Source organism: Manacus candei, unplaced genomic scaffold, assembly GCF_025592945.1.
Source record: "Manacus candei isolate 608988 ecotype Guabito, Panama unplaced genomic scaffold, ASM2559294v1 h1tg000041l, whole genome shotgun sequence".
NCBI classification, from domain to species: Eukaryota; Metazoa; Chordata; class Aves; order Passeriformes; family Pipridae; genus Manacus; species Manacus candei.
The window spans coordinates 7,869,371-7,881,462 of record NW_026138089.1 but is presented as its reverse complement, the minus strand read 5'-3'; the positions used below and the strand labels follow the sequence as shown (position 1 = coordinate 7,881,462).

General features: G+C 40.8%; 2 protein-coding genes across 4 annotated transcripts in view; one reads left to right on the top strand and one right to left on the bottom strand.

The window, feature by feature from the left end:
* RAB9A (RAB9A, member RAS oncogene family) overlaps window positions 1-12,092 on the top strand; it is a 394,770-nt gene that overhangs the window by 150,917 nt on the left and 231,761 nt on the right. Inside the window, exon 3 of one of the 2 annotated variants that reach the window (XR_007905821.1) lies at window positions 9,743-9,752. The exons of the other annotated variant lie outside the window; for it this stretch is intronic. The gene's annotated coding sequence lies outside the window, so the exon portion shown is untranslated. Of the gene's footprint in view, window positions 1-9,742; window positions 9,753-12,092 lie in introns of those variants that run through there. 2 annotated transcript variants of the gene reach the window in all.
* The window catches only part of GPM6B (glycoprotein M6B), a 108,658-nt gene that overhangs the window by 90,177 nt on the left and 6,389 nt on the right, over window positions 1-12,092 (bottom strand). The window lies entirely within an intron of this gene.

Here is a 12,092-nt window from a genome sequence, read left to right as displayed (position 1 = left end):
GCATTTATTTCCCAACCTGTCACACAAAATACCTTGGTTCCTCCTCAGTAACTCTACTGCACTCTTAAAACAAGCTAACTTGTGTAACTTTGATAAGATGGTGCACACAAAAGTACTTTTTGTGCTGTTGACACAGCACAGGTAGCTCACAGATTGTATGACCCCTTCATACATTGCTGGGCCAACGTTTTATGCAGAGGGAAAACCCAGCAGGCTGGGCAGTCATTGCTTATAGACTGTTGGAGGGGTTTTTGCCTTGTTTTCTAACTCAAAGCACTTGACTGTTCTTTGCATCACATTATGACCGTACAACTGAAGAACCCTACGGAGTTTCTTACTCAGGAAAGCAAGGGTTTCACCCTAACCATTTTATTGCTTCAGTCTAATAGCTGCCAGTGTTAACGATGGCCCTGTCTCAAAGTTCAGACATCTGTGCAGAGTTGAGCTTAAGTTTTCTCTGACTTCCTATCCCAACCACAGTGGCCGTTAGTTAGACTCTACATAAAAAGGTTGGAAGGTCAAAGAATTTAAAGCAATCCACTAAAATGTCTGACCACTTCTGCTGGTAAGCAGTGCCCAGCAAAGGACTGAACAAGCCCTACGTGGAATTGCAGTAATGAACTGAGTTTAGAGAATATCCTATCAGGGCACAGTATTTTTTACCAGCTACATTTCCATTTGAGGTTGATTTACTTTTTGAAACAGTAGAATATGTCAAAATTGAAAAAATCTCCCTTCCCCACTCCCCTCCCCACTTCCCCCCCATAATTGTTCCATTATAATGTTTAACCAGTGTACGTAATATAGTTTATGAGGTATGACAGGTAAATGACTTGACAGCAGACGCTAAGAAAGTCATTGGTAAAAGCACAAGGTGACATCTCTCAACTATTTTTCTTTTATAACCACACAGATGGTAGACATGCAAAAGAAGAATCTATTTCTGACCATTCAGACACCTAAAGATGCCATCAATAAAACCAAAGGATGTTGCTTCCTTTTGTCTTCTCAAAGGATACACTGTGGCAATACAAAGGTATCACGAAATTCTTTAAAAGACACTGAAGAGTCACTACAAAACAACACTTGCATTTATAGTGCCACTTTATTTTAAAAAGGCACAGTTTCTGCCACCTAGCTGCTACATGTAAGTTTATGTACGCTTATATCTAAAGGAGTTTCAGCATTTCAGAGATGACAGTTTATTCAAAATATAATGCAGTTTTGAAATAGTGTTTGTATTCTAGAATTAGTTGATGCCATTAAATGCACATATAAGGGGAGCTATCTATATAAGAATTATTATCCAGAAAGGCTACAGTAAAGTAATTGCTAGCACTTCTTTACTGAAAAATTAACTGGCATTTGGGGATGTCTCTGCATTTTTACATAAGACCAAAAAATGCAACTCAGAAAAACCTGTTCTCCTGCAGACCTGGCTATCAATTCAGGACTTCCCACCATATTTGTGACTCTGTCAGAAGTCCTGGTTTTAATGAATGTATTTTGCAACTATGAAACAGTAAAAACTTTGAAATTATAAATCCAATCTCCACCGCAGACCAAGATTTTACTCATTACAATGTATTTAAGTGCTAGATGGAAAGCAGTGGTAACTGTTAGCAGACTTGCAAAAAGAAAGTGTTTTGTGGTTCTGGAAAGAAAAAGAATTCCAAGCCAAAGTTTGTATGCATGTTGCCCCATTGCTAGCCTGAAACATCTGTTAGAGGCCAGTAGCCATGCTCTGATGAATTATTTCTCTACATAAGCTTAATCAGTTGTATCCAAGTTGCATCATACTTCATTTCCATGGTGGTGCTCTTCAACCACATTTCCAAGACCATGCTCATAGCACGAAATATGCTTTGTAGATCTCATTATAATCAAAAGTTGTTTCCTGGATTATCAAATACCAATGCATATTTCTGTAATTACTTATCTGAAAGATGAAGCTAAGGAAGTATTTCATTGGGTCTTTAATGCAATTTTTCAGCCAAATAAAAATTATTCCAAGTTATGCTTTAAACAACACTCCATATCAGGCGCTGATCTTTTCTCTGTGGTGACCAGTGACAGGACACCAGGGAATGGTTGGAAGTTGTGTCAGGGGAAGTTTGGGTTGGATATTAGAAAAAGATTCCTCACCCAAAGAGTGGTTGGGTGCTGGAACAAGCTTCCCAGGGAAGTGCTCATAGCACCAAGCCTGACAGAGTCCAAGAAGCTTTTGGACAATATTCTCAGGCACATGATGCGAGTCTTGGGGATGGTCCTCTACAGGACCAGGAGTTGGGCTATGATGATCCTTGTGAGTCTCGTCAAACTAGATCCTCCTATTTCTTCCCATGGAAGAGAGTGAATTACTTCAGAACTTCAAAACAGAAAACTACCATTTTTTTTCCTCTTAGGTTCCTTTGTGGTAGACACCAGTAAGTATCCAGTAAATTGTGATTAAATTTTAACTTTAAATATAGCACAGACTCAGTCTGTTTTGGGTGATGAACATAATAAACTCCCATTAATTTGAAGAAGTTCAGCTGAACTTAAAAACTTCAAACCAAAGATGCCTGTATTATATGTTCACTGAAGCTTTTTTACTGCAATGGACTTTTTTAAAAATGAAATTGGCCTCCACGGAGCCTTTTGTCAAAAAAGGCCCATATCAAGGAAAATTGAAACTTATCAGGATAGCCCAATTAACACACAGTCTATGGCAGAGAATATATTAAACCTCTAGACAAGAGAGGCCAAAGCCTCTGTCATTTTACCATCACACTAATTACATTTACTGGAGACTGAACAGGTGGCAGCAGAGAGATTTGAAAAAAACAATTCCTTAATGTGAAGCAGCCTAACACCTAAGGAAGCTGTACTGGGAGAAAAGAAATCTATGCAATTATTTCATAGCACTGTAAATTAATGGCACTTCCAATTTTCATGACACTGTTGTGTTGGAAGTTTGCACTTGTTGTAAAAATGCTGCACAAAACACAAAAGGAAATTCTCCTTTTCCTTCTAAAGGGAGTTTGAGGACTGCCCACAGAACTTCATCAACAGTTGCTTGGACCAGACCACCAAAGCCACAACGGTAAAAAGATGCTCTAACAGTAGCTATAGACAGCTTCTCTTCCCTTGCTGTGGTAACTCCCTAACTGATTTAGTAAAGGACAGATGTTGTGCATAACCCAATTGAACACCCTCTTTTTTTTGTTATGGCTTTGGGGAAGGAAGTGAGTGTTGCACGCAAAATTCAGTGTTGATTAAAAAGCACTAGCATTTAGCTGAACAAAACCCAATTTAGCCCCCTGGGCCTGTCTGACCCACTAACCACCGCTTCCTAACTGCTCCATTATGGCAAAGTTTGCCTGAAATATGCAGAGCTTGCAGAGTAAAAAAATATGACCCTTACGTCAGTTTTGCAACATTTCCTTAATGACACACCGTGAAAATCTCCATTCCCCCACCCTCAAATTTATTGGTTCTAAACTAAACATTTATGGAGCCTCTTTAGTGACTGAATAGGGAATGCATGCAAGTATCACATATACATATGACATCACTCAAATGTAGACAATAAATTTATAGCAAGATTTTGTTTCACTACATAGAAAAGATGGAGAAAGAAACACAGAGTATTCTGATAGTTTAAAAAGTACTGTCCCTATGTTATGTGACAACACTTTTCCTCCAGACACATCAGCTTTATCGAAATAGGTACCACCTACCAAAAAACCCGATCCCCGTTTTGTTTCAGTTTCAGACATGCTTCCTTAAAACACAGGCCTTTCATAGGTGTTATAGGCTCAGAGTTTGCCTAGGCTTTGTCCTTTCCTGTAGACCTGAAACAGTAATCCCTGTACAAAAGAGAAGAGCGTAAAAAGCAGGGGCAGGTAGTGTGGTACATATTTAGCCTTTTTTACCCCCAAAGCGAGAGCAAAGGTACTAGTCATGCAAGAAGAGAGGCCTGCTACCTACACTAGAACTGCCTCTTGCAATACCTTCACCAAGCTTATCAAGATCTGGTGCCCAGCTCAAGTCCCAGTTCTGAAGCATGCATGAAAAACTGCATCTTTTATTATGAAACAGAAAAAAAACCCAGAAAGTAGATTTCCATTCATCACCACTGAAGTGGGAAAATTTGAAGTAACTACCAGCCACTAAATGCTCAGAAAACCAACAGCAAGCAAAAGCCTCCAAAATAATAGCAGGTCTTGTGATTTTTTTTTTTCACCATTCAAGGACTACAAAAGACAGTGGCTGGATAGGAGCAGGAACCAAGAGCAAAGATTTTGCAATGCTTAAGAATTAGATGCCTGCATCTCTCTGAAAGATGCTGATCTACTTCCTGCACAGAAATTGAGGAGACAGCAGAGATGCCCTCTCTAAAGAGCATGTGACATCTCACTGATAGTGGAGGTTAAAGATATCTTGTAAAAATGTGATTCTTCAAAAAGGGAGAAGGGACCACCATGTTTAGAGATTATCAATGCTTAATCATTTTACAGGAGAAAAGAAAATTATGTTTAGTGACCTCAAGTTTCTCATGCTTTCCAAAGATAAATTAGAACTTCAGAGGAAGAATCAGGGAAAATCAGACCCCAAAATACAGCCTCTCTGTACAACTCCTACATTTTCTTTGCTTTTCAATTGTTCCCAAGCTGAGGGAATGTCCAATATGAGCCTTCAAACTAAAGATCACTTTCATTTCATTGCAGAGACAATTCTTTCAGAGGAAAAAAGAGGCAGCATACCACAATGTGCATTTCAAATATTTTTTTCCACAAAGGATGTTTCAATTTCTTGACAGAAAGACCTTTCTAGTACAAGTATCCTGCTTGTCTGGGTTAAAAAAAAATCCTACTGTTTTTTGTTCTTCTGGCAGCATCAACTTTTTAAACACTGTAAAAACAAACAACAGTGAAAAAAGCATATTCACTCCATCACCAGGGATCACAGACATGGAGGGTCTTACAACACCACTGTGTGGCACAGCAGAACAAGGAAGGGGCATCAAAGCATCCAGGCACTATACCAGAGAAGAATTTGTGAAAACACTTTAGCAGCTTCCAATGCCTCCCGCCTGAAAAATGCCTTGGAAAACAAGTAGCACAGTTGTCACTGCGCTACTTTGTTGACTTTGAAACTGGCACTCTGTTTCAAACCGGCGACCTGATGCAAAACACTTCCTTTCGAAAAAAGCTTTACTGCATTTTTTGATGAAAACTCATGTTCACAGATCACCCACCCCACAAAGAGGGCTTGAAGATACTTTTCAGTGGTGTCATCTAATATAAAGAATAAAACGGGCACATCATCTAGTTCATGTGAAAGAAAACCGCAAGCAGGGGACTTTGAGCCTTCAAACCAACAGAGCTTCCATGGTTTGAGATTAAAACTCTGTTGCACTCTTGCTTTTTCTTGAATTTCCCACACATGGATACAAAAGGCAATGCCCTTAAAACCCAAAGGACTTGGATTTAATGCTGCTCCAAGCAGTCTGATTATTTTAACTATTTTAGATGCCCATGAGAACAACAGCATTCAGATCAGCTACGCACACAATCAAGTTACCTTTTCACTCCCCATTTTCTACTCCCATAGTCCTGGCTTTCTGGAGATGGGACAACACAATACCCTGTCAGCCATCAAGCTCTGCAGCAGACACTACATCCCTGACAGTGTCCCACCAAGGCTTGTGGTATGTGTTACCACATTTTAGTCTTCTCTACAGAGATGAGGGGTCTCCTATAAATAGATACTACTCCAGCAGTCATTATTGAGCTGATGGAGCAGCAGGGAGTGAACAACATGGAAGGAAAGGGAAAAATTTAGCAAAGCCAAATACTGCTAGAGTTAATAATCATGCCCTAATTCAAACCAGGTTCCTCTAAAGCAGGTCAGGTTAATTTTAATTACTGTGAAGTTTTTTCTTGGCATAAAGCAAAAGGGTTCAAATCAGAATTGCAGCAACCACTTGGGAGGCAGGAAGCTGCTGTGCTTATCCTATGAGTACCATGACCCAAATTAATTAGTATGCAGTGCTGCACATTTCCTTAAATCATCTCCTGTGCATACATTCCTGGTCTCACATCCAGGGTCACCATAGCTATGAGGGAAACAAAGGATGGTGGTGATGTTTGCTGGCAACTGCTGCCCTGCCTCTTCCATGTGCCTCCACAGGGGCACAGCTGCTGGGGCTAATATCTGGGAAGGTATTTCCTTGTACAAACTCCTACCATGCAAAAACAGGTAAGCCCACATGCAGGAGACAGCAGAAGATGGAATTCCCAAGCAAAAGTGGAAACAAAAAAGTCTGCATGCCAATGTGTGATTGAGAGTTGATAGCCCATTTAAGATTACGTTAAGAGGTAAGTTTAGGTTACTATATGCACCCTGATAGGAAAGAACCTACACAGTCCAGACAGAACACTACCAGATTTCCACACTGTGCAGCTTGTGCTATAGCACATACAGGGGCATTGTGATTATCCTCTGATTCAAAGCCACCTACTCCACAGGGCTTAACTTAGCCAAAGTGTATGTCAGCAGCAGCACAAACACAAGGAAGATCCTTTTATGCAACGTTGCTGTTACATCTGAAAAAAGCTTTTTCCTTTGCATTCCATAAAAAAACCAAATAAACAACAAAAACAGGCACCAGCACATAAAATAAAGCTTGCCTTGTTTCATGCTATGCACAGAGAGGCCATACGAGCACCATCCTGAAAAGCCCTTGCAGAAAGGATCACAGATGCCCAAACCAGGCCTTATACTTTGTCCAGCAGCCACAAAAAGCCCTGATCATGCTAGTCTCCCACAGAAGGGTTGGTGACAGTGAGTACACAGCTAAGAAGAACTGTAATCCTGATCTCCTTCTCTCAAGCTTCATGTTTTGTATCATTAATTTCAATGCTTAAGAGAAACACAGCTGCCTTGGCAGGTCATGCTCAAGTAAGAAAGGCAGTTTCTGAGACAGTAAGTGCAAAAGCTCCTTAAAAGTCATGATGACCTAGGGAAAGGATTTTAAATTAATTGCCAGTATCTCCTAGCAGGAAACACTGTCACGGTATGTCCTAAGTGCTGTGGGAAGCCTGGGATGCAGGCTATCACTGGGGTGCTCTTTCCAGCCATCTCCCTCAGGACAAAGCAGGACCCACAGCAGCTGCCAAGCCTGAAGGCTTTAGGCACCACAGCTTCATCCCTGTCTGCCACTGAAGAGTGAAGGTTCCTGCTGCAAGTCCACTTGTGACTACGGAAGTCACAAAAAAGCAAAAACCTGAATGTCTCTGGGACTACATGCAGCAGCTCAGGATCAATTCCATTTTGGGATACTGCTGTCATGCCAGTGATTTAGCCTGATACAAGAAAATAATGTGAAAATGGCAAATAAATGCAAGCTGAACAAGGCCAAGTATAAGGTTCTGCACTTGAGGCAATCCCAACCATGCATACAGGGTCAGGCAATGAGTGGATTGAGAGCAGCCCTGCTGAGAAGGATGTGGGTGTGTTGAGTGAAAAACTGGGTATGAACCAATGTGCATTTCCAGCCCAGAAAGCCCATTGTACTCTGGGCTCCATCAAAAACAGTGTGGCCAGCAGGTCAAGAGCTGATCCTGCCCCTCTACTCTGCTCTGGTGAGACCTCACCTGGAGTACTAAATCCAGCCCTGGGGTCCTCAGCATAATAAGGACATGGACCTGCTGGAGTGAGTCCAGATGATCAGAGGGCTGGAGCACCTCGCCTATGCAGACAGGCTGAGAGAGTTGGGGTTGTTCAGCTTGGAGAAGAGAAGGCTCTGGGGAGACCTCGTAGCACCTCCCAGTACCTAAAGGGGGAGGGACTCTATCAGTGAGTGTAGTGATAGGACAAGGGGTAATGCTTTAAACTGAAAGAGGACAGCTTTAGATTAGATACTAGAAGGAAATTCTTTACTGTGAGGGTGGTGAAACACTAGAAAGGTTGCCCAGAGACGTGGATGCCCCATCTCTGGAGGCGTTCAAGGCCAGGCTAGATGGGGCTCTGAGCAACCTGGTCTACTGGAAGGTGTCCCTGCCCACAGCAAGGGAGTTGGCACTGGATAATCTCTAAGTTACTGTTCAATCCAAACGATTCTATGATTCTTTGATTTTTCTCCTATGTTTAAACTTGGGTGAGGAGAAGAGATCTCTCCCCACAGAGATCTAATAACCTCATGCAAATGCAAACGCAAATGTTGGAGCAATGAAGCATATGCAACAAAATGCCTGACATATTTTCTGAGTAAGGCAATAGAAAACACTTTGTTTACAAGGTACAGGAGCTAACATAAGGGACGTTTCACACATGCAGAAGACAGACTACTGACCATGTGGAAAGTGGGCACAGCAGTCACGCTCGTGAACACGTATGGAAGGAAAAAGGCATGCTTCCCTCCTACTAATCTTACCATTCTCTTCCCTGAAAAACAAAGGGTTAAGGATCAAGTATTTTAGGAAGGATTACAGTAGATGAGAATTTAAGCAAGCATGATGGCATTTTCTGAATCAATAAACCTGCCTTCTATGATGAGAAAGAGGAAGGAATTCTTTGGGAACTCACATTTTGGCTGGAAAACTGCTTCTCCCCTTCTGTGTCTCCTTATGAAGTCCACATAAGTCTCTTTTCAGGAGTCCTACACAGGGACCCCTTTGGCATGCCAAAGAAGTAACTAATGAACAAAGATACCACATTTACAAGTAGCTGGTAACTTTCTTTTGTTTCTTTGTTTCTTTTTTTTTTTTTAACAGAAACTCAGGTATTGTTTCTATTCTCATCCCTCAGTTAAACCCCAACAACTCTGTGGCAAATAACCCCTTTGAACATAATTTTTTCTAAGAGGGTAGGTAATCTTCAGAAAGTAAATTGCCATCCTACAGCCATCATACTAACCAATTTGGCAGGTATCTCTACAGCCAAAAAATACCTATGCTATCTAACATCAAACATGAAACAAAACAGATTCATCAACTAAATGCATTTTTGTAAGGGGTAGAAGTAGCTAGCACTGACTGTAACTACACTGGTATTTTCCTGAACTTTTCTCTTTGTATGTTATTATAAGAACAGAAAAGGAGACTCAGTGTGCAGTAATTAACACAGTTATATGTCAGGTTTTAGCAGCAGCTGGGACATTCCCATTAGCCTTGGCAACAACACTTAATATTCCACGTGTGCTGTGCCCTTTCGTTACCGCTGAAATAGAAATCCAAGACTCCAACTTCCCTCCAGTAAAGCACTTAATTTTGCTTTAAGAGAGTGCCTCCTGACTTTCAGTTTATTTTAAAGATATTTCTTCTAATGTCTTCTCTGTTTTGTATCTCTAGGAGAGGTACATCACTTACTTGGAAGTACAAGTCACAGTCACAGCTGTGCTCATCTACCACGAGTGAATCACATGCATGCAAAACCAGCACGCGCCTCTGGCTGCCACTTCAGGAAGAAAGTCTTCAGTGGAGGATCAAATACCAAAAGGAATAAGGTAGGCAGGGAACTATCTACCCACACACACAGCCTGCCCACAAAATCTGGTAGAAAACAGCCTAGAGGGAGGAAAGGACAAGGTTTGACCATGATGTGCAGAATTTCCTCTCTTCGAGGATGATAAAAAGAGCCTAAACCATGTTGGGCACGCTGGGGAGCTGACTGTAATGGGAAAAACATTCAGCAGATTTTATGACAACAGCCATAGGAAAACTAAGAAAACCCAGAAGCAAAGTTTTACAGGAAGATAAAATAACTTTAATGAAATCTGCAGACTGTTTAAGGCAAAAATCATTTGAGTCTTGAGTCTCGTGCTGCCACCATATTTGTCTTTTATTTCAGTTCCACCCACTCCCCAAATACCTACCTTCAGTCTGCCTTGGTTATTTTCAATTAGTGCTTTTAAGAGTTTGTTTTACTCCTTCACTGTTCTTTTTTGTTTCCTTGAAGTTTCCACTGAGGAGTAAGAGGACTTCAGTATGTGGTAGATTACAACAATTTCTCAAACATGGTGTTGCAAGCATATCAGTGGCAGATAAAATGAAAAACCTCAAAGAATTTCAGGAGGAGGTTAAAGATTAAATATCTATTATATGTTTCTCACAGATAAAGTTTGAGGAGAAAAATAGGTATTTTCAAATTGTTTAAAAATAATTTAAAGGGAGAGACTAAAAATTGCAGACTAAACCCAGCAAAATAACTTAACCGGCTATTTTTCATTCCACATCATTATTTCTTTAAGTTTCCAGACATTATCTTAATTGGGTGACTTTCATCAGACAATTACCAAGCATGAGAAATCACCATCTCAATTTCAGCACAGAATGGGAGAAATGTCTATGAAGTGAAGGTACACACTGCACGTGGGAAATAATTGCTAACACAGGCTACATCAGCCATATAGAACAAAGCCCCCTCTACACTGCATTCCTTGCCTTCGCTTACGTAAAATTTTGGCTCGATGTAACTGTTATCAGCTTTAGTACCTAATAACTTTACTGGCTGGGGCAGGCAGTAATAAACGATGTACTGGATTCTGTTACATTCCCCTGACACGGCATGACAAATATCTCAGATATTTCAAGGCTTTTGCACCAGCGCCCATCACAGAGCCTAAGCAGATGTTACATGAAGTGTTCTTGTTTGTTACACCTTGCAAGTCATGGATTCTTGACGGATGTGCTGGAGCAGATCCCTGTGCTTGCACCAAAAGTTCTCAACTCCAAATACTCCCACTAGTCATCTCTCTTTCCTCATGACTTTTTTTTTTTTTTGGTGATACATGCCTACACAGCTCAAGAAAAGCATTTAATTTCCCACAAGGGAAGTTCCATGTGGCAAACTTATTTTCAGCTGTGTGCTTAACAAATACAATAACTCATTTTACGCTTTTGTTTGGGAAAGTGCATGACACTTATGTCAACACAGTTTTGGTAACAAAAGTGTAAGTTTACACACAAACAGCAATCACTTAAAACCTTCCAAAAGTTATTCCTTAGAAAAAAACAAAACCAAAAAATAAATCTAGAAACATAATATACAGAAAACACCATGAACAAGAAAATTAAAATTACTTTAGTATAGAAGTTACAAAAAAGTATTGAAGATCCAGTCAGTGCTCTGCACTAGTTCCAACTTGCATGGCGTTTGTCAGCATAGTGTGTGCCCAGGACTTCATCCAGCAAATCCTGACAGCACTGCCCAGAACCTAGAACTTAAGATGCTTTAAAAAGAAGTCTTAAGGTGATGAAAGCACTGTCTTAAAATACTTGTGTCCTATCAGAAAGCAAAACAGATATAAACCGAAAGAAAATCACTCTTGAAGAGATAACTAAGACCCAACAGCAGCCAGCCTCCCAAGCAAGCTCCCAAAAGGTGTCAGCAGGTGACTGCAAGCAACCTGTGCTCACCTGCACCCAGCAACTTCACTGATTTTGATGCACACTCAGCATTAGGACTGAAAAGCTTTGATGAACTTGCTCACATGCAAGCTGACAAAAGTATAGACTAAAAGGTAAAACCGGACACTGGAGAGTGTCAGTTAGCTCTGCCTTGCTGGCAGCACGAGGGAGTCAGACTCCTCCTCAGTCAGCCATCAGTGGCAGGCTCCACAGCTCCAGCTCAGCAAAACAACCAATAAGCCCAAAGGTATGTTTCCAAAATTAAGAAAACCAGTGTGCTACTCAAAATGTAATCCTCCTCTGGATGGACTCCCATCATTTATTCCACCTTTTGGATCTCCCAACCAGTTGCATTGTTAACACAAGGTGTCCTTTCTATCTGTCAATCCACAGACCAGCACCTGGAAGGCAAGCCAGCTGCTTCCTTAATCCCAAGCCATTAACTGCATACGTTTCCCTTTTTTTTTTGCCTAATGCTGTTTGTCTTCAGTGCAATCCAACTCTCTGATTTACGTATGGTTTACACCAGGGCAATTCTTATATTTCCACTGGCATTGAAGGAATGTATACACAAACAGGTTTTAGGTTGCAATATGCAATGATTGCTCTATGCACCTAATAAACATTAAAAAAACCTCAAAACACACCAAAAATTATGAAGGATGTGTCTTACTTTGAATACTTCAAATCAGTTCA